Here is a 25855-nt window from a genome sequence, read left to right on the forward strand (position 1 = left end):
ATGGGGATATCATTGACCAGGGCTGCCCAGTGGACCATGGCCAGCTTTAGTACTGGCAAACTGGCATCCACACCAATGAATGAGTCCTTGTTGAAAGAAATCCTGCACTTTGTGGAGCGCTTTAGTTCCCAACACCCACAGGAAGCTGAACATGTGTTTGAGGAGCCACTCCAGTGGAGTACCACTTTAGTGCCGTCTGATTTCAAAACAGACTACGACATCAGGTTGGTCTAATCATGAAGCGGGCAGCTGGCTGGCTCTCAGTATTATGTGTCTGTGCAGGATTTTCTGTCACCATGGTGTCCAAATGTTTTTACCTTAGACATACTCAAAGCTGCATGTGGACTGTAATTAATTTGTTTTTCAGCTTCAGTAAGATTGAGAACGTTCCACTGTATTTCATCAGAATGTCTGCTCTACTTTAAGTGTGTGGTTTCCTTTGTGTCTCATAGTATGAACCTGGAAAAGTACAAAAACAAAGACTCAGATCTCCATTAAGCATTTCAGGCAATTAAAGTTTCTTTTTTGTTTTATTTCCTACTTTGTGACTCAGATGTTCAGTCCCACGAAAGAGATAGTGAGGGCCATCCACTCCTGCAGCTCTCTCCACCGACTGTTTATGTACGCAGCTTCAGCCAGCTCTCTAAACTGCTTCATCTGGCAGATGATAAGAAGTTGGCGGAGGTTCGGGCATGTCTAGAAGGTAAATTTGAGTCCAATTTGCATCCTAAGCAGTCCAACCACCAGCATTCCTCCATAACCCACAGACTTAATTTGTTTGTCCTCCTTGTTACTCTGTACAGCCATCCAATTATGCCGCCATTGGTAATTCTTTACAGATATGCATTTACTTTAGGGCCACTGCCAAGAAGAGATAAAGTAATATATATTTCTTTGACAGATGGATACATGATGAATATAGTAATACTTATTTCATACTGCCAGTGGATTTGTTATGGAGAGATAATATTAGCTTAGCTTGTAAGAAAAAACAGAGTACATTCAAGACCAGCTGTTTTGATAGATTAAAATGAATCCAACTCACCTCTTGTGTTGTCAGAAAACAGAGAGCTCGTGGTTAGGATTCTTGGTAGGAGCTTTGCCTTTGGCCTGGAGAGAGAAGCCCGTGCTGATGCAGTAAGTGTGGTAGACAGAAAGGAGGAAGGCCTAGCCAACGACTTGGGGGTCAAGGTCAAACTGTTTCTGTTGTTCCAAAACGTGGACAAACAGATCCTTGAAAACCTTCTTAAAGAAATATTTGATATTTATTTGTATTCAGTAATCAGTTATTACACAGACTATGTAAAAACATTTTTAAATATATAAATTACCCTCTCACCCCTGCGTGCAGTCTTTTATGCTTCAAGCTTGGGTCTTCTGCTGGCAGCCTGGGAGCTTGAAGTTCCCATGCAGTATCTTTGCTGTTCCTAGGACTGTGCTCTTCTGGAGAGAGATCTCAGATGTTGTTCCTGGGATCTGCTGGAGCCACTCCCCAAGCTTTGCCTCTGTGCTGTCTTTCAGTCCAGCTTTGTCCAGCCACTGGTAGGATTTCTGGATGTCAGCCACTTCCTCTAATTCATTCAGTTTTTCATTATATTAATTCATCATTGAGATTCAAACTCATCCAAGATTTTTAATAGATACATTTGTGGTATCAATTTCAAACACCTACATGGCTTCGTTCTTGAGTTATCACATCCACAAAATTGGGTGTCCGCTTAGCCCAACCACTGGTCTGATGGGGTGATGACAATACCTCAGATTTTTTTTCCCATCTGCGTTTTACAAAGGGTAAGAATAAAGCACCTAGGCATGCAGACTGCTTTCTGCAAAGCAGTCTGTGAAAGAATGTGTTGCTCAGTCTTTTCCAGCATGCTACTGGATGCTATATGTGGATAGTCAACTGTGATTGGTATTATAACAAACTGGAAGCGATTGGGAATGACAACAACTCACCCATGAAGTTGCAGGGCATGTAAAATCCCAGAGTATGGTCAGAGAATGCTGAGGCACATAATGCGCAAAAGTCACCAACTTTCTGCAGAGTCAATCACTAAAGACCTCCAAAACCATATGTGGTCTTCCATTTACTTCAAGAACAGTGCGTAGAGAGCGACATGGAATGGGTTTCTATGGCTGAACAGATGCATCCAAGCACATGTTGATGCAGTGGTGTAAAGAATTTCCCCACTGGACTCTAGAACAGTGAAAATGCAATATCTGGCACAAATCAAGTGACTGGCGATTTGATAGATAAGTCTGGGTTCAGCGGTCACTGGGAGATCAGTACTTGTCTTACTGAATTGTGCCAAGTGTACAGTTTGGGGGAAGGGAGGATTCATAAAAGGAACTCTTATGCTTCAGTATACCAAAACATTTTGGACAATTTCATGCTCCCAATTTTGTGGGTACAGTTTGGGGTTGGCCCATTCCTGTTCCAACATGGCTACCTGTGCACAAAGCAAGCTCCATAAAGACATGGATGAGTGAGTTTGGTGTGGAAGAACTTGACTGGCCTGCACAGAGTGCTGACCTCAATCTGACAGAACACCTTTGGAAGAAATTAGAGCATAAACTCTCAGTCAGGCCATCAATGTCTGATCTCACAAATACACTTCTGGAAGAATGGCCAAAAATTCTCATAAAAACTCCTAAGCTTTGTGGAAGGCCTTCTCAGAAGAACTGAATCTGTTGTTGTTCCAAAGAGTGGACAGAATAGGTGTATCTGTTAGGCAATATAGGTGTATAGGTGTATCTGTTAGATTCCAGTTTTGCAAGTCATTTTTCAGTCACGCTATTTGCTTCATTGCAGCGGATTTATCATGCTCATAAAAGCATTCAGCAGCATTTATCACACACCAAGTGATAAATGCAGTCTATGTCCTGTGTTCTCTGGTTAAAGTGACACCCTCTACTTCCAAAAAAAAGTACTCTCCAAATCAGCGTTGAAAGATGATGTTGTCACTACGTGGCTTAGTTTTTTAGTGAATGATTTATATTACAAGTAAAACCATGGCTCAGCCTTGGGCTCATGCTGTTCTCCTTCTCCTCTTTAGCAGACCAAACACGTGATGATTTCACCTTTTCCTTTTCCTTCCTTCCTTGGGGACAAATCTGTTGTGAAATGATATCATGCTGCCCTTCATAACTTAAACAATTTAGTAGGAGTAGTAGGAGTTATTTTCCTGTTTATTTTTATTCATCTATTTATTTATTTATTTATTTTTGGTGGGGGTGGGGCTGTGGTGCACCATCTTGACAGGTGCAGGGTGAGATTTGCTACCTTGTGATTGAGCCCTGTGACAGTGCAGCACAGCTGGCACAATGTGCTAAAACTATGTTTAAAGGCATTGTGATCCACATTTTGATCTTTTATATTTCTATCCAAACCTACAACATAGTTACATTTTCACACAAAGCCAGAAAGCAAGGAAACCAATTACACAAATAACACAAAACCTTTAAATTATTTGCCTTCAGTGACTGTTGGTCAGTCTTTCACATCAGCTTGGAGGAATGAAAGTGCAGCTGTAACTCCAGGATGTTGATTGGGGGGTGGTGCGGGGTGGGGGGTGTTATATCAAATTCAAATTTTATTTGTCACGTACACAGTCATACACAGTACGATATGCAGTGAAATGCTTAGACAACTGCTCGTGACCTAAAGAAAAAAAAAATCAACTTCTTGAAGTGTTTCCACATCATTTCTGTTGGTTAAAGATCAATACTTTGACAAAATACAAAACATTTTCTTCATCCTTCTTTGACTATTCTCTGGCAAGATGGGATTAGTGCCTAGATGCTTGACCCACTTTCTCTTTATGTGTAATTCAAGGAGAACTGTCTTAAAATTTTCCATTAGAAATCACTGATGCAATTCAGAAGATCCAAACTTTGATACTTCCACCATATTTCACAGTTACAGTGAAAGTCATTCATTGCAGTGCAGTGTTTTCCTTTCATGGAACAGAATGATTTTCATTTAAACCAGCAGGATCTATTTTGGCTTTGCATTGTTCCAGATGTCTTCTGGCTTGTCCATGTGACCTTTCAGAAACTACAGTTTCTCATTGGGGTGAAGTCGCTTTCTTCTTGTGGTCATGAAATACAAACCATTGTTGTTTAGTGTTCTCCTGATTATGGACACATGGACACTGGCCAGAGTTAAAGAGATCTTTAGCCATTTAGAAGTTACTCTGGCTTCCATTTTTACCTCCCAGTCTACCAAAACCCCCACTGTTTAAATAACCTTGGTCTGTTAACCACTTCTGTGCAATAGAAGATGGGCTTCAGTTTCTTCCATTCATACACAGACTGTCATCATCAAAACAGGGTGATCACTGACACCTGTTTGTCATCCCATTTATTGCAATTGATAATTCAAATTTTATCTTTAAATTTGCTAATTTTCCTTCTGCAAACACTGGATTTTTTTTCTGGATTTAAAAAAACTGTAATTTATAAAATCTTTGTCTCAGTTCTTCAGTTGTCTTCTATTTAACTCATTTTAGAAGTCAAGTAAAAATTCTGTGATTGGGTTGCATTTAAACAGAAATTGTCCACAAACTTTAATGCTCTATTATTATTAGACTTTCCTTTGATCTAAGCAGAAATATTTTAGTGAGTTTAAGACAAGACTGCAGAAAGTACATTATTATAGCAACAAACAAACAATGTGTGTGACACATAGCAAAAGAGCTTAGACAATATTAAGTTGGGATGTATAAGCAGTTTCTAAAACTACCAGAACAAAGCAAAGACAATAAAGAAGCAGATGCATTCAACACAAGTGCTATTTTCCACACCATTAAAAACTGACACCACCAGTAATCTCTTCTGACATTTTTAAGTCCCTCTGTACATTGTTCCAGCTGGAAGAGGCAGCATATTGCAATAAAGCACAGTGCAAACGTATAATCAGATATGAAGCACTGTGCTATGCTGCATCTTCAGACAAGGCTATTCTGTAAGAACTGATTAAGACAGAATTAAGACATTTTAAAATATATTGAATTGCTCAAGACAACAAAAAAACTTACCACTGTATTTGGATGCTGGAACTATATCTGTTATAAACACATCAATGTGCAAAGTCTTGCTCCATCCCTGACTTTTTAAAATTTTCATTATTATTACCAAGAAGTCAGACTTGTGTTTGTTTAGAGTGGCCTTGAGGAGTACTTCTCCAGCCCTTTTAAAGTTTTTCTTTGGACATTGGCTGCTTCTTTGGTCATTTTAGTCTAGTTCTTATCCCTGGCCATTTTTGAGTAATTGTGTTTTGTTTTGTGTATTGGTAGGCAGCTCGACACACCACATTCAGAAAAGTTAGGAAGGTGAGAGATGTCATTATGGAGGCAGAGAGGTATAAAAGTGAGTGTATAGACATCTTAAATAATGTACTTCCATGTATGTTTGCACAAGTTACATAGATTTCCTATGTCCTAGCAAAATATGAAGAAACTGGAGACTCTCGCACACAGGAGTCTTGCACAGTACCCTGTCTGGTGAAAATATTGACTTATTGGCCTCCCACAATGCAACTCCCTCTTATCCCGTTATTGTAAAGAGAGCTTCTTTCATGCTTTGCACTCTTTTCTATTTGAGGATTTTACATGCCGCAACACCTTTCACTCCACCAGTGACTTAGCTGACAAACTTTAAGACTCCTGTTACTGTTTCTTCAACTGAAAATGGTTCACACAAGTTGAAAAAAGTCCACTGAAACTGAAAAGGTGACATTGATGCAAATGAAACCTCAAAGAGGAGCTTTGTCATAACCGAATTCAGCAACTTGTATGATTTTACACTTCCTCTGCTTTCAGATACTTGGAGCTTCTAGCCTTAGCTATTCCAGCTGACATGTGGGCCACATTAAAATTGTGGTTTTTAGAATTAATGAAGCTGTTTTTCACTTTGTTTTCACAGGGCATAAAACAGCAGGGGCAGGAGCATGGATATGAGTGAACAAGTGATACTTACAAAGACCTGGTAACACTTCTGAAGAGCAGATCTCCACACTTTGCTGAGAACACAAACAACCAGGTGGAGTGGAATATAAGCAATTAACATCAACACATTAAGGCTTGTCTTTTTATTTTAGCTGTGAATAATAACTCTCAAAGCAAAAATGTGTGGGTGCTGAAACGCCTCTTTGTCTTATGAACAAGCTCCTTCTCTCTAATACTTCGATTTGATTTCTGATGCTGTGTGACTCATATTCGTAAACAGATTGTGTAATCAGCGTCTGTGCTCTTCCACGCTAGTGAGCTAGTGTCTGGTTGTCACTGTGTTGAAAAATTTCTGAATTGACCTCCTCCCTGTTCCAACATCAAAACAGCAGAGCCACATCCCTCCCACCACCTACCCCCTTCACACTCACACACTCACACACACACACACACACACACACACACACACACACACACACACACACACACACACACACACACGCACACACACACACGCACACACACTTGCTCATTTCCAGACATTGAAATCTGTGTGATTTATTCAGTAGTGCTATTTCCTGCTTTAGAAATTTGACGACATAACAAATCGCCTCAATAATGGACTCCATCTGCTCTCGAAAATCTGTTAATCATTTAAAAACATATTTTTTTTCTTGCTTGAGCTGATGTTTGTTGGAAAATGTGGCATCATCACAAGCTCATCAGGTCCTTTGAAAAGCACTTACTGCTTACTGTCTGCTTTGCATGGATATCAGGTCTGTTTGAGGTATTTCATCACTGTCTAGTTTTTTGTTTGTTGGCTGTCATTCTTATCCAAATAAAGTATGAGTGTAATTAAGAACAATAGTATTTGCACAGCTTTTCAAAGCAAGAATCAAAAGTAGATCAGTATGAGTAATAGCATTTACAAAAGATCAAACAGAATTGACATGTAAATGTATTTACAGTGTGGTTTTGCAGCACTGTGATACATATAAACTACATTTGAGATGAAAGCTGAAGTCATTTTAACAAAACAAAATGTTTCTTTGAATAATTTTTAATTTTTAATGTCGGGATTTATTTGGATGTTTGCTTTACATCTCATGCTTCGAACTGTCATTACCAGGTATTAATACTAATATTAGTATTGCTTCATAGAAATACTACACACTGGCAGCATGGCTCTGCGGATGTGGTGGATGTTTGTTGTCCGCCACCTCTTTCTAAATTTCCCAACGACTGTTGGACGGATTCCCTCAAAACACTTTACAGACATTAATGGTATTCATATGGATAATCCAAATATCTGCACTGACTTTAGCACAATTCTGTTCAATATTATTTATATAAAACTAACAACAGGCTTTTCAAGGTACATTATATTTATGACAAAAAGCCTACAATACTAGAGAGGAAAGTCCAACAATCAAAAAATCCCCCATAAACAAGAAGTCGGTGATAGTGGGGAGAAAGAACTACCGTTTAACAGGAAGAGACAAAACCACACCCAGGGCAACAATCTACTGTGAAACTGTGAGGGGAAATAAGGTGAACAAGGAGATGAAGAAAAACACAAACTATGGTGAAAGAAGGCAACGCGTATCAGAACCTTCAGCCTTTTATTTATCCAGTGAAAAGATGTATTTGTTGGACTGGAACAAAGTCCCATCAGGCTAAGCTCACTTTCTCATTCTCTTTGGTTTTCATCTTGCATCACATTCACGTCAAAATTCTTCTCTTTTTCAGTACTTTGTTTCAAGAACAAATACCTGCCAAATTCTTTAAATTTCCAACAGACTCTGTTGCTCTTATCGAAAGATATTAGCATTGGAAGCAGATGGTTACTCTGATACACTGCATTGCCATTACCATTAAACAGCTGTTCATGTTTGTAGATTTCTAGGCTACATCGGCGCAGTATCGCAAAAAATGGACACAGTTTTAAACACAAGTTTGAAAAGTGATCTAATGTGGAAGTGTCTTAGATCTGCATTGTTTCTAGCAGCCAGCAGGAGGCAGGAAATCTATGGGAAAACATTCTTTTGCTTTCTCAATTTATGACCTCACCGAACACTTTCCTGATGTATTTATGGTCTTAACTGGTAGTTTCACCTCTTACTGAATAAAATATGATGTTCATTTTGTAAATTACAATTATTGTTAGAGTCCAAATAAACGACAAAGCAGGGTCTGCTTTTGGATATGACTACAGTGTGTTTGGGTGGTTATGGCATGAGCCTGCAGTGTCCCTTAGTTTGTCACATCCCACCAGGGTTTGCCACATTCAGTTTTTTGAAGTCACAAAGACAGTGATGTGACAATGCTTGACTCCTCTCTGAGGTCTCAAAACCAGACTTTGCTAATCAGTCTAGGATCTGCACTTACTCTCAGTTTACACCAGCGTGGTGTTCTCTCAGCTATTTTAGCTGATTGTCAAAGTGTGATATTTTGGGGGGCTAAAGTGCATTTTTGCCTTTAAGAGAAGAACTATATATTCAGTGTACCAGTCACTTTTCTGAACAGTCATACTTTCTTTTGTGTTGAAATGAAAATATAAGTTAAATTCTACACGTATTAGGTAAGACTCAAAATATCAATCATTTAGATAGTTTTAGTCTTCATAGCTTTCCCTTTAAAAGTAGTTTCTTCATATTTGTGGCATAGTGGTGATGTCTGTATGTTTTCATACAGTAGGCAATGTAAAGATCTAAAGTGTTCTACGAAACCCATCATAGGGTTTATGATGACTACAATAAACCAATAAGAAGTATGGGGCTGACCTGTGTGAAAGAAAAAAAATCTATAACAAAGAAAGTTATATACACATATTCAGGCTTTTATGTTTCATGAGTGCTCTGTGAAGAATGATGCCTTTAGTCTGAACGATCTAAAAATGATGGACAACAGCCGTATAAATAGCTGTGAATAAGTGTGTGGAGGCACAAATCACTGTCAAGGTCTTTTTTCTCTTGGATTCTTTAACTCCTTTGATATGTGCAGCATGCAGTGTCCTGTAACTTTTGTCTAGATCTCTCTGCCTCTACTTCAGCTAAACCTTTTCATGTGATGCGGCTAGAATGCATCACATTGAAATCCATTTGACTTATTGCTGACAACATCAATCAAATCTATATCATCCATACAAGATAGTGAATAATTGTAGTCCTTCTTGTCAGTCTGGCCCATTGCAGTTTTAATTTGAGAAAGCAACAGTCAGGAACACAGTCTTCCACTGCTCCGCCTCAGTTCCCTGATTGCAGAATGGAGCCCAAACCCAAAAGACGATAGCCAAAGATAACAACACCTAATCTCCAAACATATCTGCTCATTTTCAGTCTGAGGAAGCAGGTCTTTTTTAACAGTTCTATTAGATTGGACAGCCTCAATCAAATGAGCTGCAGCAGCCAACGGAGATGGTGGCTGCAACGCAGGGAGGAAGCAGACTAGCCTTCTCTGTTCAGTGTTGCGGATTCATTTTGACATCACAGCGTGATTGGAAATGGAACATGCTGTGTGTATGCATGCACAAGATGCTTACTGAAAAACACAAAATCCCTGGGTTGTCAATTGTTTTTGTTATTCACATCCTGAAATTAATACAGACTGCCTCACTGCCATAACCATTCACCAGCAGCTGCTGGAATTCTCACACTGACAGATGTTTTATGGCCACTGGCTTCACAATTTGTTGCCCTGCTGATTTTCCATCAGTATGGATAAAGTAATTAGATACAAATCTGCCCCAAACACATGTAAACATTTGGGGTTTAGGTTTTAGTAGTCGATTGCTTTATGAAAACGACAAATGAAGAAACTTGAAAAGTCCTAATGGTGTAATGTTACATGCTATAAAAATATTTTTTTAACTTCAGATTTCAGGCGTCAGCCCTGCTTAGCATTTGTCTCTGGACCTGTACTGGTTTAAGGTTTTTTTTTTACTGCAGCATGTTAAGAAATGTCGAGTGTTCCCTTCTGTGTAAGCAAATGGACTTTGTCCATTTCACATATAATGGAATTAAAGAAAGTTGGTTAGTCTAATAAAGTCAGGATGTGGGTCTCTGGTTGGGTGTATTGACTTATGTTTCCAATAGAAGGTCACTTTGTGTTTTATGAAAAACAAGTCTTTGGAAAAGTGATCAGGCAACTTGGCTCCAGTTTGTGCATGAACACAACCCAAAGAAATACGTTTTAATTATTTTCCCCTGCCCTTAAAAATCTCAAGCTCCTAACAGCCAATGACAGACTGAGCTACTTCTGCAAAAGCAGGTGTCTGTGATTAAAAACTCTCATGCCTGCAAACCTTTCATATGTGTCTTACTGGCGTTTGTGTGTAGGTTGTAAAGTTTGGTATAAAGACCTTGAAAACTTTACCTGAATAACAGTGACACAAAGGCGTTACTTAGCCTGAGCCAAGCTGTAAGGTTTTAGGTGAATGTCGAGAAACAATGAACTTCTTGACATTGTTCAGCCATTTAACCAAGAGAGACCTCTTCTGTGCAAAGCAATGAGAGTTTGTTATTTTATTTCAATACCTCAATAAAGAATAATATTGAGAAAATAAAGATTTTTTCAAGTCTGCATAGGATTGAGAAGGGGCTTTTATGTGAATTTCATGTTTTTATTTGCCACATAGGGTTTTCTAGTATTCGCCTTCTGAGTAGCATGAGCAATTCTTTGTCTGACATAGATATGCGATGACTTTCCGATAATGAGACAAATCATTGCAAAGCGTAAGTGGAAAATACACCACATTGACTGATAAAAAGTGAAATAAATGCGAAACAGATTAATCAGAATAGCTATTTTTGTTTTAATAAGCATAAACTTGACAAATTTACAGCCAGATTACAAAGCACTTCACAATCAGATTTTGCTCATTCTGTTGCAAATTGGAAGAGGTATTTACACTCAGTCTTCAGCTTCTGGCTTTCCCCCTTACCAGCAGGATTCTGCAGTTCAAGAACTATCAACACAAAAGATTCAGCATGTGGAATCGGTTGATGGAGAGGAACAAGGCCAACCCCAGAGGTCTTACGAGCAACAGGAAAAGAATGTGCATGAGAAACTACAGCGTACACTCTACAGGGTAGACCGCGAGAAGATATATGAACCATGTCCACGATGGAGTGGACTTAGTGTCTTTTCTACATGTGGGTATGTGATAATTCCTCACGTAAGAAGTGTCCTGAATTTTTGTTGCATTGCAGAGATTCTTCTTGAATAGCAGATGAACTTTAGATGACTGTGATGCCAGGCCTTCAACACATGTGCTTAGTGCATCTGCCAGCAGTCACACATTATAAAGAGATGGTTATATGGTTTATAAATTTAAGGGCAAGTGCAAATATTCCTCATTACACAATAGTCAGAGTTAATAAATTCTCCATATAATAGAAACCCTTTCTGCTCAATTACAGATGCAAAACTTGGGAAAAAGTATGAGAAAAAATATCCCCAAAAGATCTATCACATATGGTCTTTGATTGATAAATAGATCTAGCAAGGGCTGAGCTGTTGCAGCTGTACCTTGTGATAACTGTACCCATTTGAGGAGAAACTGGCTCAAGATAAAAGTATCTCAATTGCTAAAAAAAAAAAGAAAAAGAAAAAAAAAGTCTGCTGAGCCCTGTCTCGAATTGTTAAATAATGATTATGTTAGAAAAATAACCATTTTCAAAATAGAAGCAGGCATAATGACTCTTATTTTACATCATTACAGTAAAACAGAGGAAAATAAAGGCCGTAAGAGCTCTGAAGAGGATAAAAGAGTCTAGGACAAGGGGCCAAGAACAAGATGAAAACAAAATTCTCTGTGTCTTCTTCACCTGCACACATGTCCTCCCAGACATGGTAAGATAGTTCTGTTTTGTCAGAACCTATAGAGGTTCCTTCTTGCACTGCAGCTGTGGTAAATTAAACTCAGTAGAGGTTAGAAGTGCAAGGAATCTGATTGTATGTCTAATTAAAAACAAAGAGCTTAGAGATTAGTTTGAAAATACAACCAAGATAAACGTGTCTCACTGGCTAAAAAAAAAAAAATCTGCTGAGGTCTTTTTTGAATTGTTAAATAAAGATTATGTTGAAAACTAACCATTGCTAAAATAGAAGCAGCCATAATGTCTCTTATTTCACAGCATTACAGTAAAACACAGGAAAGTGAATGCCATAAGAGTTCTGGAGAGGAGAAGAACATTCTGAGACAGAAAAGCCATGACCAAAATGAAAGCAGAGTTTTCTGCATCTTCTTTACCTGGACACCAGAAACTTCCTTTTTTCTGAAACTATAAGGATTCGTTTTTGCTCTGCAGCTGGGGCAAATTAAACTCAGTAAAGGTTAGAACCGTAGAAGTTCTGATTGTACGTCTAATTAAAACCAAATAGGTCAGAAGTACAGGCAACAAAATGAAACAAATGTAAGTACACCTGTTGCCATGGTAACAAAAAGGAATAACACATGTAATTTCTGATTGAGGGTAATTACAATTACGAATGGAGTTATAAAGTGACCCATGAACAGCACAGCTCTCTTATAATTGTCTAATGCAACGTGACTTACCAAGTAAGAAACCAGACTGCCATCCTTGATGCAACAACAACGGCAGGTGACTACCCAAGAGTTACATCTCTGACTCTGCAGGTCTTAGATAACATTTCTTAGATAACAGGCTGCAAGAGAAGGGCATTTCTCTCTAAGTTGAAAACACTAAAGCTTGGCCCAAATTGGTAAAGATGAGATTCTTTTAAAAATCTAAAATCTTGGCTGAATTTTTATTGTGACTTCATTCTACACTTAAATGCATTAATATTACATGTGGTCTAAGTTAAAGAATTTTGACTTATTAACCATCCGTTTGCTATTTCAATATTGACACAGTTTGTTATATAGTCATATCCCCCCTCCCCACCCCCCAGTGAAAACTGAATTAACTGGATGTTTTTCACCATTTGTGACTTCTGCTTTAAAAACTGTCAGCTGCTAAAATTGTTCTGAACAAGAAGCTAAGTAAAAGGTTTTTCCTTGTTTGGCTTTTGGCAGGTACAGCACATAAGCCATCTCCATACTTGAATGTTGTCTGTATACAAACTGCAAGTGTAATAAATCATTAAGTCACTGACATCAATCTTTGCTGATCATCATTTTCTATACATGCAATAAAGACTCCGGGGTGCGTTCACTCAGTCACACTCATCACCTCACATCAGTGTAGGCCTGACAGCCACAGGAAGGTCTTGTTCAGTGTTTATCATACCGTGTAGTGGAAAAAACCCCATCTATCAGCCAGCCCCGTCTGATAATACGCTCCCCTGGAAATGCTATTTGCATGTACCTGGGAACTGCCTCTCAGTGGGCCCATTTGAATGTGTACCAGATTTCATTGCTCTACAGTGCCATATTTTCATGATACATTCATCCAAGTGGCCCATGCAGCTTTAAAACACCATCTGCATTTCTGTTTGCATCAGTATACAGCAAGAACTTTGACTCTGTATGATAACGGCTCCATTCCCCTCATGATATTGACTCCAATTTTATTTTCCTGCTACTTAAATTCTGTGAAGACTTGAATTTCGGTCTTTAATGGATCTTCTTGTGTGGGATAACCAGCTTTATTTCCTGCTTAAAACACCAGACAAGAGATTTTATGATCTTATATTCCATCCCTCTATTTATCTCTATTGTCTGTCCCAAACGTTTGGTGTTGTAATCTTTAGTCCAAAGCTGGAACTTCCCAGTGAGAGCTCCACTGAGAGTGAAGAGGAAGAAGAGCAGGCATATCGCCATCCAGAGACTAACACAGACCTGCCCTATGAATACTGGCAAGTCCAGTATTCAACTGGTCAAGTATCTCAAGGTATGAGAAGTTCACTCTGCACAACAGTGTTTCCTTCCTCTCATGGATTTCATCCAAAAACAGTGAATTGAACTGAGCCACAGACATACTAGATCTTTTCCTGCTGTCTGTACAAGAATCTTGATGTTGACCTGAATCAGCATACAAATTTCCACAAACTCTCCACAATTGCATTTCAAGGAAAATAATATTTAGCCATGGATGTGCACCAGAACTTATAATGGGATATTTTCCTTTCACATAATTCCACCTGTCTGTTTTGTTCAATCACATCAAGGCACACTCAGCGACAAAAGGGATGTCAGATGAAATGAAGTGTAGGTCTCTCCCATTTAAAATGGTGCTTTGCAGGGAGATGTTTATTGAAGTGGTAGACTCGGCTCGTGGATTCCTGGTTTCTGACACAGGCCTGTTTGGTTGCACATGCGAGCCAAGTGCACAGGGGGAAAGAGCTGTCTGACGGCAGCAGCTGCATGCATCGTTTGCCCACACCGCAGAAGCATAAAAATGAAATGCACTCGTGATAGGTCTGACGGGGCATATGGTGAATATTAATGTGTCAAAACATGGAAGGAAAAGAAAAAGAGGACAGAATGACAATGGCCCAGACTGGCTGTGAATACCTCCGACCGCTTGACTTGAGCAATTACCCTGCCTCACTCAGTGGGCCCAGTTATCTGTTTATGTGCACAGCATCATTCAGACAGATGATATTCAAGGAACGTATTTTGCTGCATGCCTGTCCTTTGGTATTTAGCCGTAACAATACCTCAAATGCTGTTTCAGTTGAAAGAAAATGAGTGTTATTTCAGTGTGTAACATTAGTCTAGATTTCATATTTTTACACAGTGTGGGATTTCCTGATGTTGCTGATTTGGCTTCCGAAGCACATAGCTTGGTGCTAAATAAGATCATTCACAGTGCAAGTAAAACTTTTATAGAAAACACTGCCATAAAGTACAAGCCCTGGTGAATATTTTTAGCTTAGCTAAACAGAATATAATGGAAGGAAATTCCCACTCTAAAAGCAGGCTGTTGCTCCGTTCCAGAAAAAAGAAAAAAAAAGATGTAAACGATACGAAATTCAGATTTAAAAAAAGAAAAACAAAAAACTCTCTGGTTTTTAGATTTTGTGCTTTTCAGTGGGATTGTGGCACGAGCTTTAGGGTTGTGTGTGCAATCCTGCTTCAATACAATGCAACAATGCCGTAACCAACATGTCCCAGCTTTCTATCTGTCTGGACGCCACACAGCACAGTTATTTATGGGGTTTGTCTAGTCGTCATTTTATAATATCATTACCATCAGACACTGAAAGCTACCATGAGCCAAGTTAAATATCTGTTTTATTTTAGGAGGAGATCTTTTTTCTCCTTCTCCTTCGCACTATAGACAGCCATTTGTACTCTAGGATGTTTAACACGTTCATAAAGTGACACATGGATGTTCTGTTTTGTGTTTTAATGATATTTATGTAAGAATATTTGCCGACGTGTTTGTTTTTGTACCCGCATAACGGTGACCTGTGGCTATGCTATGGTAACATGATTGTAAGTGTGTATAGATGAAAACTTTAATTTACGCTCCTTATTCATTAGTTGTAAACTACCTGTATCATAATGTGTTTATGCTTATAAAGGCTGTGCATGCTAGGACAAGAATTCTGCGAATTATTATAAACGCACAGGCTATGGAAAAAATGCAGAGGAGTCAAAAGAAGAGCTGCTTTACTTATCGGGACTAAGCAATGTTAAACAAATACAAATACACTAGCTGCTATCAGTGATGTTAGACATGTGGCTTTCTAAACACAAAACAACAACAAAACAAACACACTCTCACAAAATATTTTGTCTCATGTAAAATATGTTACCAGTTCACACATAAACTTTGTGCTGTAAAGATTTTAATAATTGTCATTTTAAAACAAGAAAATTTGCTTTTTCGTTTTTTCTTAACTAAATGTTTTTTGTCATCAGATTTTTAAAGTTTCTAAGGTGTCACTGTTAGAGCAGACTTTCTCCTTAGCTTTAAAATACATCACATCACACACACACACACACACACGCACACACACACACACACACACACAACATTGTGCTCAGCCCTCATTATGGTTTCTCCCCCTCTGCTGGGCAGTCCCAGTACTACCAGCACTACTGCCCTGTGCTCCTCTAATGACGGCCGTCCTGCTAATGGCTGCACTGAAATTCATCTCCAGTGTGCAAAATCCCAATGTCATGTCATTTTCTCAACAGCAGTGAATTTGGAGTTAATTATGTTGTACTGTGAATAATTATCTGTTCCTGATGCTGCTTTTAATAACTGCAGCACTCAGTTAAAACAATTGTGCTTTTAGTGCCTGTAATGCATTTATAGCATGCCTAATGTGGAGATTTATTTTTACAAAAAACATTGCATTGGTTCCTGAGTCAAGCAACTGTTCAGCTCAAGACCCGAGTCTTTGCAACCCAAAGACCCGAGTCTTTGGGTTGCAAAGACTCGAGTCTTTGCCCAACATGTACTGTGCTCATTTTATGACTGCCAACCCTATTAAGTGATCAGGTTTAATATTACAGGAGATCAAATATGAGTCAAGAAACAACGTGTAATCAGTCATTCTGTCCTTTTAGTACTCTTCCCATGAAAGGGATGGGTTTGTTCTCTCTATGTCTGCTGTAGACTGCACAGAGGTATGAAAACTGCTAAGTCTGAATCATTTTGTGTTACAATAATTGGTATGAAACACTCTGAGTGGCCCAAGTCCCCCTGTCTCCAATCAGGCATTGCTGAAACATTCCTATGTATTTGAGCACCATGCTTAATATGCATGTTAACCCCTGCTGAAAGGAAATATCCCACTGAGCCCCACACACACACACACACACACACACTAGTACACAAACATACACACATACACAAAATGTCTAAATGCCTGAGGTCAACAGGCTATCATTGACAGCACTGTTAACCCCATCCCAGCTCCCACATACTCAGTGCTGTGATTTATAGACCGAGAGAGGCTCAGCCAGGGCAGTCTGTGTCTGCAGTATCTAGTCTGCTGCTCCAGAGGAAACCAGACTAGAATAAGACCTCCATTCAGTACTGTGGAGGCTGCAGCTATTTAGTAGCTCAAGGCCGAGACACCTGCAGTAAAGGAAGAGAAAAAATGTGTAAAGCATCTTTATGTGGCTGATATCAAGTTCACCATTGGAGCTTGTGAATGCAATTGGATCCTCTACTGCTTAATCCCTTCTTAACCCATTTTCTACTGCAATTCATCAGACATTATTATTATTATTACAATTATTGCTATATGATTATTAATGAAGCTTATCAATTACATGGTGACAAATCCAAAGTGTTCTTAATAGGAAAGTGGTTGGGATGTATCTGTCCCAGGTATTTTAATACATTAACTAAGCTGTACAGTATATGTAGTATGAATTTATTTGTATTATGATTTTTTTTTAATGATTTTTCCCTAGCCTCACTGTATGGCTTTAAACAACTCAATGTCAAGGCAAGTTCATTGCCAGGTTGACCAAAGAGCTGTGCAAACTAAAAGAGGCACTTTTTTCTTTCTTTTCCATAATTAATGCAGCTAAAAGGATTCACAGTAATGATACTATCAGAAGTAATTCACATGATATCGTGCTTTGATAAAGTGTTTGCCGCTCTCTGAGTTTTTTTTTTTTTTTTTTTTGGGGGGGGGGGGGGGGTATTTTATTCTTTGCATATTTGCATATTACAAACACGTAACCTGTCTAAATACAAAATACAGTTTTTAAATAAAGATTTAATTTATTAAGGGAAAAAAAAGTTTAAAGGGACCCAGGCCTATCTGACAAAGTATTTCACGCAACATTGCTGTAAGAGTGCATGACTAATACAAAAAAAAAAAAAAAAAACAGAACGGCATGTGAAAAACTTCAGGCCTCACTGGTTTCAGTCAAGATCAGCATTCATGATTCAGCAAAGACAAAGACACTGGGCAAAATGTTCCAAGCCAAAACAGCTGAAAGGCTCATCTCACATTTAACAAAAACATCTTGAGACTTCTGGGAAAATATTCTGTGGTCTGATCAGACAGAACTTTTTGAATGGTTTATGTCCCGTGACATGTGGCATAAAACTAACAGCACTTCATAAAAACTGCATCATACCAACATTCAAACATGGAAGTGGTAGCATGATAGTCTGGGGCTGCTTTGCTGCTTCAGGACCTGTACAATTTTACGCTATTGATGGAACCATGAATTCTCCTCTCTACCAGAAAATTATGAAGGAAAACGTTGGATCATCGGTTTGTGTCTCAAAGCTCAAGAGAATTTGGGTTATGCAGCCGAACAATGACCCAACAATACACCCGCAAGTCCATCTCTGAATGGCTCAAAACACAAATTGAAGGTTTTGGAGTGGTCCAATCCAGACTTGAATCCAATTGAAATGCTTTGGCATAGCCGTAAACAGGTCGTTCATGCCTGAAAACTCTACATGACTGAATTAAATCTAGTCTGCAAAGAAGAGTGGACCAAAATTCCTCCACAGCGATGTGAAAGACTTGCCGGTTTGCCATTTATCACAAATGTTTGATTGCAGTTCTTACTGCCAAGGGTGGCACAACCTCTTGTTAGTATTAGATGTTGATTACTTACATAATGCCAGGTAGGTTTGGATAGCTTTTTTCTCTTTATAAATGAAATCATCATTTAAAAACTGCAATTTTGTGTTTACTCAAAGGCTCAGTCCTTAAAGAAGTTAAATAACTATTTGTAGCAAAGCAGCTGAGAAACATGCACAATGTTATTTCAGTCTGGTAATCACATAGAGGCAGTCCACCAAATCATTAAACACTTAAAGTAACATTATTCAGTATAGACACTGGAAAATCACCCTTCCACAACACAAACTGTTTTGGAATTCATACAACCTCTCCCATTATTATGCAGACTCAGCACAGAGCATCATGTAAACAGATTTGTAGTCGGACACATCAATGTAGTGGCAGCCAGCCTCTTTGAGCCATGTTCAGAGTGGTAGGAATCCTATAAAATGATAGCATCCATATCAATATGCTATATTTAGAAGAAGTATAAGTAAAAATATAATGTTATAATAATTTTTATAAGAGAAAGTTGACCACAGGACAACACACTTCTTACATTTGTGAAATCCTCATCATCAATGAATGTGGGTAAAATGGAAGCTACAGCTTTATAATTTTAAATAAGCACCACTGATGTGTGTCATGAAATTACCTCAGCATCTTCTTTCTGCAGCAACAATGAAAGTTATTAGGGTAATGATAAAAGATGCTGCTAAAACACCAACACCTTTTGTGTGAGAGACTTTAACATGATATCAATCTACCCTGTACTGTCGTTAATAGGAAAATTAGGAAAGTCTAACATTTGAAGATAATTACAGAAAATAATACTAAAATAAACTATTGTTAATACTCTTAATAGTTATCTTTAGGGGTGCTCTGATAAAAAAAAAAAAAAAAGGGTCTTAAATCGCCTATGGCTTCTAGTCTTTGATATTAAAGACCTTTGCAGCCTACTGGTGAATCATGTAGCAGAATTTGCGTGACGGCTGTTGTTACACATTGTTGACTCACTTGTCTTTGCCCCCTCCAAACATGCAAACACTCACCAGGCCTCATGAAACAGATATTAAACTTGCTGGAACTACTTTGAATTTCTTGTTCTGAGGTCGAATGGTGGTTGAATTTGTTCCATCTTGAGCATCTGCCTGTATCACGCTTGGAGAAAGTCAAAGATCTTTCACCATAAAAGATTGTCAGATGTTGTCGGTATTTTAAAGAATGTCGACAAAACTTCAAGACCAAAGCTACCAAGACTGAAAGCACATGATCTGTTTTTCTCCCTGCTATCACTCCTAAACACAGCTTTTTTTGTTGTTTTTACAAGGTACGAAACTCGCCCGCCGAACCCTTTGAAGAGTGAGAGTGAAGGAGACAAAGGAAGCAGTAGATCCACTGCTGTTAATGGACAAATGGTTCACATTTAGGCTCGCGTCATGATATGGGGAACACATGTGCCTGTTATCCTGCTGAGTACTGCTTTGTGAGCGAGATATGATCAAACACTACTTGAGACCATGCTATAGGCCTGACCAGATCAGCCAGCCCCTCCAACAGCTGCTTAAAACTCGCTGGCTGTTTTCTACATATATGGGTAGCTGTTAGCAGAACATGATAGATTCATGTCCTGTTTTTGCGTGAAATAACTCGTGAAGTCTCACAGTTGTTTGTGCAAAGTTTGCCTTGGAATCATAGAGGCAGCCTTGAAGTTACTATAGGAGAATCTATCAGTGCCATGTTTTAATCAGTGCAATAAAGCGAGCAATATTTGATGGTTCACTTGCCAGAATATTTTAGACTGGACGTTTCAGTGACATGCCTGACCCCCAACCCTAAGCCTCCCTGAGCCTGGTTCTGTCAGAGGTTTCTTTTGGTTAAAAGGGATTGTTTATTCCCACTCGGGCTCATCTGGCTGCTGGGGTTTTCTCTGCATTGTTGTAGGGTCTTTACCTTACAATATAAAGCGCCTTGAGGCAACTGTTGATGTGATTTGATGATATATAAATAAAGCTGAATTGAAATGAATGTCAAAGCTGAATAAAACTTTTGCATTTTTTGCTGTGAACACTCAATGTCATGATGGGAAACATTGTATGTGAACCAAGTTTGTTACATAACTGCATGTGATTCAGACTAAACACAGTCATAAACAAGCAAAAACACCACCACTGCCTGCATTTAACCATCACAAAGCAAGAACTGTAACGCTGGTATTTCAAGTGCTGTAATGCTGTCATCATCCATCCACAGCTAGGACATTATGTGGATTTATGTAAAGAGTATATGAAAAAACCAACAAAAACTAGTATTTGGACTCTAAATTTAAGGAAAAAACAATAAAATAAAATTAAGGTTCTGCAACTGCGGCGCATGACAGCATTTGACCACACATGCACTATTTTAAGTCCGTATTGTTTCTTTCTTCTTTTTTCTTTTTTTCTGTTTTTTGTGAACACATTGAAGTTAAGTGGCAATAAAATCTAATCAGTTCCATTTCCTCTCCCATATTTGTCGAGGGGCTTGAATTTAAATCAAAGACCAGACTTTCCTCCCTCAAACCACTTGTTGACTGAGTAGTGTTGTAGTTACTAAGTTGCTAATCACTGGTCTAAATTGATTTGTGTGTATATAGCAACTGACAAAACACACAACTTTTGAATTCTAACTTAAAATTAGTGTCAGGGTTTCAGTGTTAATACTGTCCTTTTTTGCATGAAACCAGAGCACCGTGCTCTTTGTTAGCAAATTATTTCATTCCATCAGTGTTAACCACGACAACGCTAAACACATACAGAACAAGACCATGGCATAAACAAAACAGCAGGAGTAGCATTATAAAGAGAAACAACACAATGAGTGTAAGAGGAAGGAGAAGTCCGAGGGAATGGAGGGAGGCTTTTCTTAATGTTCAGTTATTTCCTCCTCTCCTACTTTTTAATTCATTTGTGTTTGAAATTATTGTTTCAGGATGGTGACCAGACTGTTGACACTCTTTGTGCCATGATGGACTAATTTGATGCAGGAGTCATGCCAAACTTCTGTCGGTGCTGTGCTTTTTTTGGAAATCGAATTTCCCAGAGGAACCCACCCGAGGGATTAATAAAGTTCTATCTAATCTAATCTAATCTAATCTAATCTAATCTAAATGGCTATCCAGGACACAGGTGGCCTTAAAGTCCTCCTTAACTTACTGGATACAGATGAACACAAATGCAAAGTGAGTTGCCATGGCAAAGTTGGACCTGCATGGCCTGCTGGCATGAACAGAGCTGGCCATGTGTGCCAGCCTGTGTTTTAGTTTCAGAAACATGAGTGCAAGGTAGAAAGCATGCTGTTTAAAAAATGGGGTAGCAATTATTCTATAGCATTCCTAATGAGATGTGTGGGTTGGTGCTTTTCAACTGGGTTGTACTGCAACATTTTATCTACTTTTAGTGGAAATGAATATTTGGCTGCTTAAAAAGTTTCTCTGTCATAAAACAAATTTAATTTTTAACTATCCATCCATTCGCTTCTGCTTATCCTTTTCGCTGGGGCCTATCCCAGCTGTCATAGGGCGAGAGGCGGGGTACACCCTGGACAGGTCGCCAGTCTGTCGCAGGGCCAACACACAGGGACAGACAACCATTCACACCTAGTGACAATTTGGATTATCCAATTAACCTATCCCCACAAACTGCATGTCTTTGGACGGTGGGAAGAAGCCGGAGTACCCGGAGGGAACCCACGCAAACACGGGGAGAACATGCAAACTCCACACAGAAAGACCCCGGCCTGATGGTGGAATTGAACTCAGGACCTTCTTGCTGTGCGGCAACAGTGCTAACCACTGTGCCACCGTGCTGCCTAACTTTTAACTAGTCATATTTAATATTAATGTGTGTTCTTGTGATTAGATTGGATCTCTAATCCATCGGGTTATTGTTGACATGAGAGGCGTGCAGAGCATAGTGAAGATCCTGGACTCACCAGTCAAGGAACTGAAGGCCTTAGCTGCCGAGACCATCGCTAACGTGGCCAAGTTCCGCAGAGCAAGAAGAAATGTCAGGTTATATGGTGGTATCAATAAACTGGTGAGTGTAAGCAGAGTAAAATGTAAGTTCAGAGTGTGACATGGCTCAAGCTCTACAATCCCATGGTGAGGAATGCAGCAGGAAAAAACACTGCAGATTTGAGCCTGATCTTTCTGTACTGGTAATAACGAAAAATGTCCAACAGTGGCAGATTTTCCTTGAAAACACAGGTCAGCTTATTTATGATGTAGTACTTTTTTGTACTAACTTCAGAAAACTTGGACACTTTTGTGAAAATATGTGTTTTATTCTGATGAAATCTATATATTAACATAGTTCAAAGGGTAAAAAAATTTTGTTGTTGTTTTAGCTTCCTTGAATCAAAGAATTATGTTCCCTTTTCACACAGTAAATGCCCGATAGTGGTCATCCAGTTTTTTTAAATTAGAAAGTGGGTGCTGGGTACCAGATAGAATGTCTCCTACATCCTCTAACCTGCATTTATGTTTGTTGATGGAGGGACCTTTGATTAAAGCCACCATGCCTTGTATATTTTCCTCAGCCCCAAATCGGATGTTCTCATGTGCAAGTTGCTCACGGAGGCAGATTAATTTCACGCTATGCTACAAGACCACCTTTGAACTGTGCAGTCCGTAATAGCTTTGCCTGGTCTGTCTTGCTGGCCAGGAACTATGGATTAGAACACAGAATGATGGCCATAAATGGTCACACTGGGCTTTTCAGACCTAACATCAACATCTATCCTGACAGTTTTCCACTCCTAGCATCTCTGGTGTTTTCATCCTCTCAGACCCAGTGGTAATAGAACTTTAATTACACCTGTAATCAGGGCCAAAAACTTGCTATTTCCATCTGGAACCATCAATTATTACCCAAATCTTGCAGACAAACTTTTCAGTTTAGTTCCTGAATTTATATCAGTCTCACTGAGTTTCCATGTAGAGATTTTACTCGGCTTTAACTGTCTATCTACATGTAAGTTTAGGGGAGTCTATATCTCCAATCAGGTGGACTGCCTTCCTAATTTAGCCAGCCTGATTCCCAACCAGGAGGACGATATAGAGGTGGCCTGTTGTGGGGCTTTAGCATTATGAACCATTTGTAAGGCTGGGGGTATTCCTCTGCTGGGACCCCAGCTCAAGTCTCCACTTCAGAAAATGCTTATTCCAGTGACTGGCAACCTACAGGAATATGCATCAGAGGTGAGAGGGGCCTATGATTGATAACAATTTGTCAAGTCATACTCTGCACAATAGTGTGATTCTATATTGAATTAACCATCTATTAAAAGTGTTAAAACATATACTGCAAAGGAAATGAGAAGGCTAACCATTTCCCTTGATTTTTTTATTGCACATACATTTATTGAAAGTCCAGAACCAACAATGAGCTGATCCTACTGACATGGATTCTATGCCCAGAGCTTAATGTTCCTAATCCCTTTATACCCCTGAGTTGCAGTGTCATCAAAAAATAATGTAAAGACCTAAGCTGCATGTGTGACTTTAACATTTAACAGAATCTCTGTACGACTCAAGTGCTCAATAATTTAGATGTGAACCAATGTGCCCCAAGTAAATCTGTCTGAATTTCACTTTGGACCAAAGTGCAGGTGTAATCATGACCTACTCTAGAAGAGGTTGTTTTTCTTTTGCAGTCAGTAGCAGTTCCACATCAAAAGCAATACTTTTGCTTCTTTGCCTGCCTATCATTAACTTGTATGGAGCATGGCATTGTTTGAACCTACCATCAGCAAACACTACTATAGCATCAGTCAGCTAACTTGGATGATGACATGCTGAGAATCTTCATAGTCCTGGCTTGCTGTAGAGACTAGGCCATCACTCTGGTATTAGCTGATTTGGGGGTAGTGCAGCAGGTGCAGCAACAAGCGCGACTCTGAAAACAAAACTTGGTGCATCTCCTGTAAATTCTGTTCTCCAGTGGTAGTTTGACAGAATTTCATCTGACATTGCGTTTGCTGTTTTGTTCATTGACTTTCTTTGAGATGATTGAACAGAGCACACAATAAGACACTTTATAAGAAAGAAAAGAAAAAGATAAAGATACAAACACACTCAATGTTCAGATTAAGTATGTATTAAGTGGTGAAATTGTCTGTCAGACGGACATGCTTCTGACATCAAGTACATCAGAAGCATGAGTCAGCAGCTTGTGTATAATAGCTCTGACTCCCGGAAGGAGAGCACAGATCTGGAATCTTCCATTTCTGTCTTTGCTTGAATTAGTAAGTGCAGGCAGTATTAAGAGACGATGATTCCATGATTGTTGGATACGGTCTTTCCATGAAGTTTTATTGATCCCCATCTAAACACATTTTTGAGACATATTAAAATACTCGGCTTTAAATAATAACTCCTGTCTGACAGGTTATTTCACAAGAAATCCCCGTTTTGTTTTTTATTTCATTAATTCTGCTTATATGTAAAGTTAATTGAAAAGTGCTCCCAGTGTGTGGTGGATGTTTCAAGTTTTCACATTACAATCAGATAAAAAGTTTAAACTATTGTGATTTCATTATGCTTGTACACTTTTCTTCTATTAAATGCTACACATCTAACAGTCTAGACAGTGAAACTAAAACAACCAGTGATATAAGATTAACAAATATATATGAGCTGAGCTGCAATAATGATAATAAAAGTCAAGATTAAGTTCAAAACTTAAGACCGGTGGTATCATTCATGGTTATGTGATCTGTTTATTTTTGTCTAACTACAGGAGAGCTACAGGACTGACATTCAGACTTTAGGCATGATCAAGGAAACCTAAGCAGTGACAACAATTAGTATGACTTTGACAAATCACTTGATGACCCTCAGTGGAAAAGCTGGTTGATAGCAGTAAACCATTGCATTATCCACATGTGCCCATTACTTTTGGATCATATGTTTGCCAGGAAGATGTTATTAACAGCAGTCTGTGAATACATCAATAGCAGCGATGGATATAGAGCACCAACTTGCGTGCATCAAGGATGTTATACCATCACCACATGTTATTTTTATGGGGGCTTTCACTCATTCACGACTAGCTGTGTCACTTTTTCCACTCGCATGCTGTTGTCATATCTCTCCTTTACTATTGTCTCTCCTTGAAGTCATTATTTGTATAAAATGTAAAGTTTTTGTATGGATTCTATCCGCTCTGATCTTTTATGTAAGTCTTTGCGTTTAGATTTCAGTCTTTTCCGCTGCTAACAAAGGATCAAGCGTGCGTGCTGATTTTATAGACATAAGTGATGTGTTGGTTAGGGCCTTTTAGAAATGAACCAAAAATGGGCATACTGAAAGAATCAGCTGCAGACTGACTTTCTCTGATTTTCTAATGTCAGTAGATGCAGGCTGACAGGGCCTTTAATCATTTGTCTTGATAGGCAGGGGTTTG

At 38.9% G+C, this 25855-nt stretch overlaps 1 pseudogene; it reads left to right on the forward strand.

Annotated features, from left to right (window-relative positions):
- On the forward strand, nucleotides 1–25240 carry LOC146566710 (outer dynein arm-docking complex subunit 2-like; annotated as a pseudogene).
- The last annotated feature ends 615 nt before the right edge of the window (nucleotides 25241–25855 follow it).

Source organism: Mchenga conophoros, linkage group LG9, assembly GCF_057382185.1.
Source record: "Mchenga conophoros isolate Kocher_MC1m ecotype Shallow Benthic linkage group LG9, M_conophoros_male_GT1.1, whole genome shotgun sequence".
NCBI lineage: Eukaryota > Metazoa > Chordata > Actinopteri > Cichliformes > Cichlidae > Mchenga > Mchenga conophoros.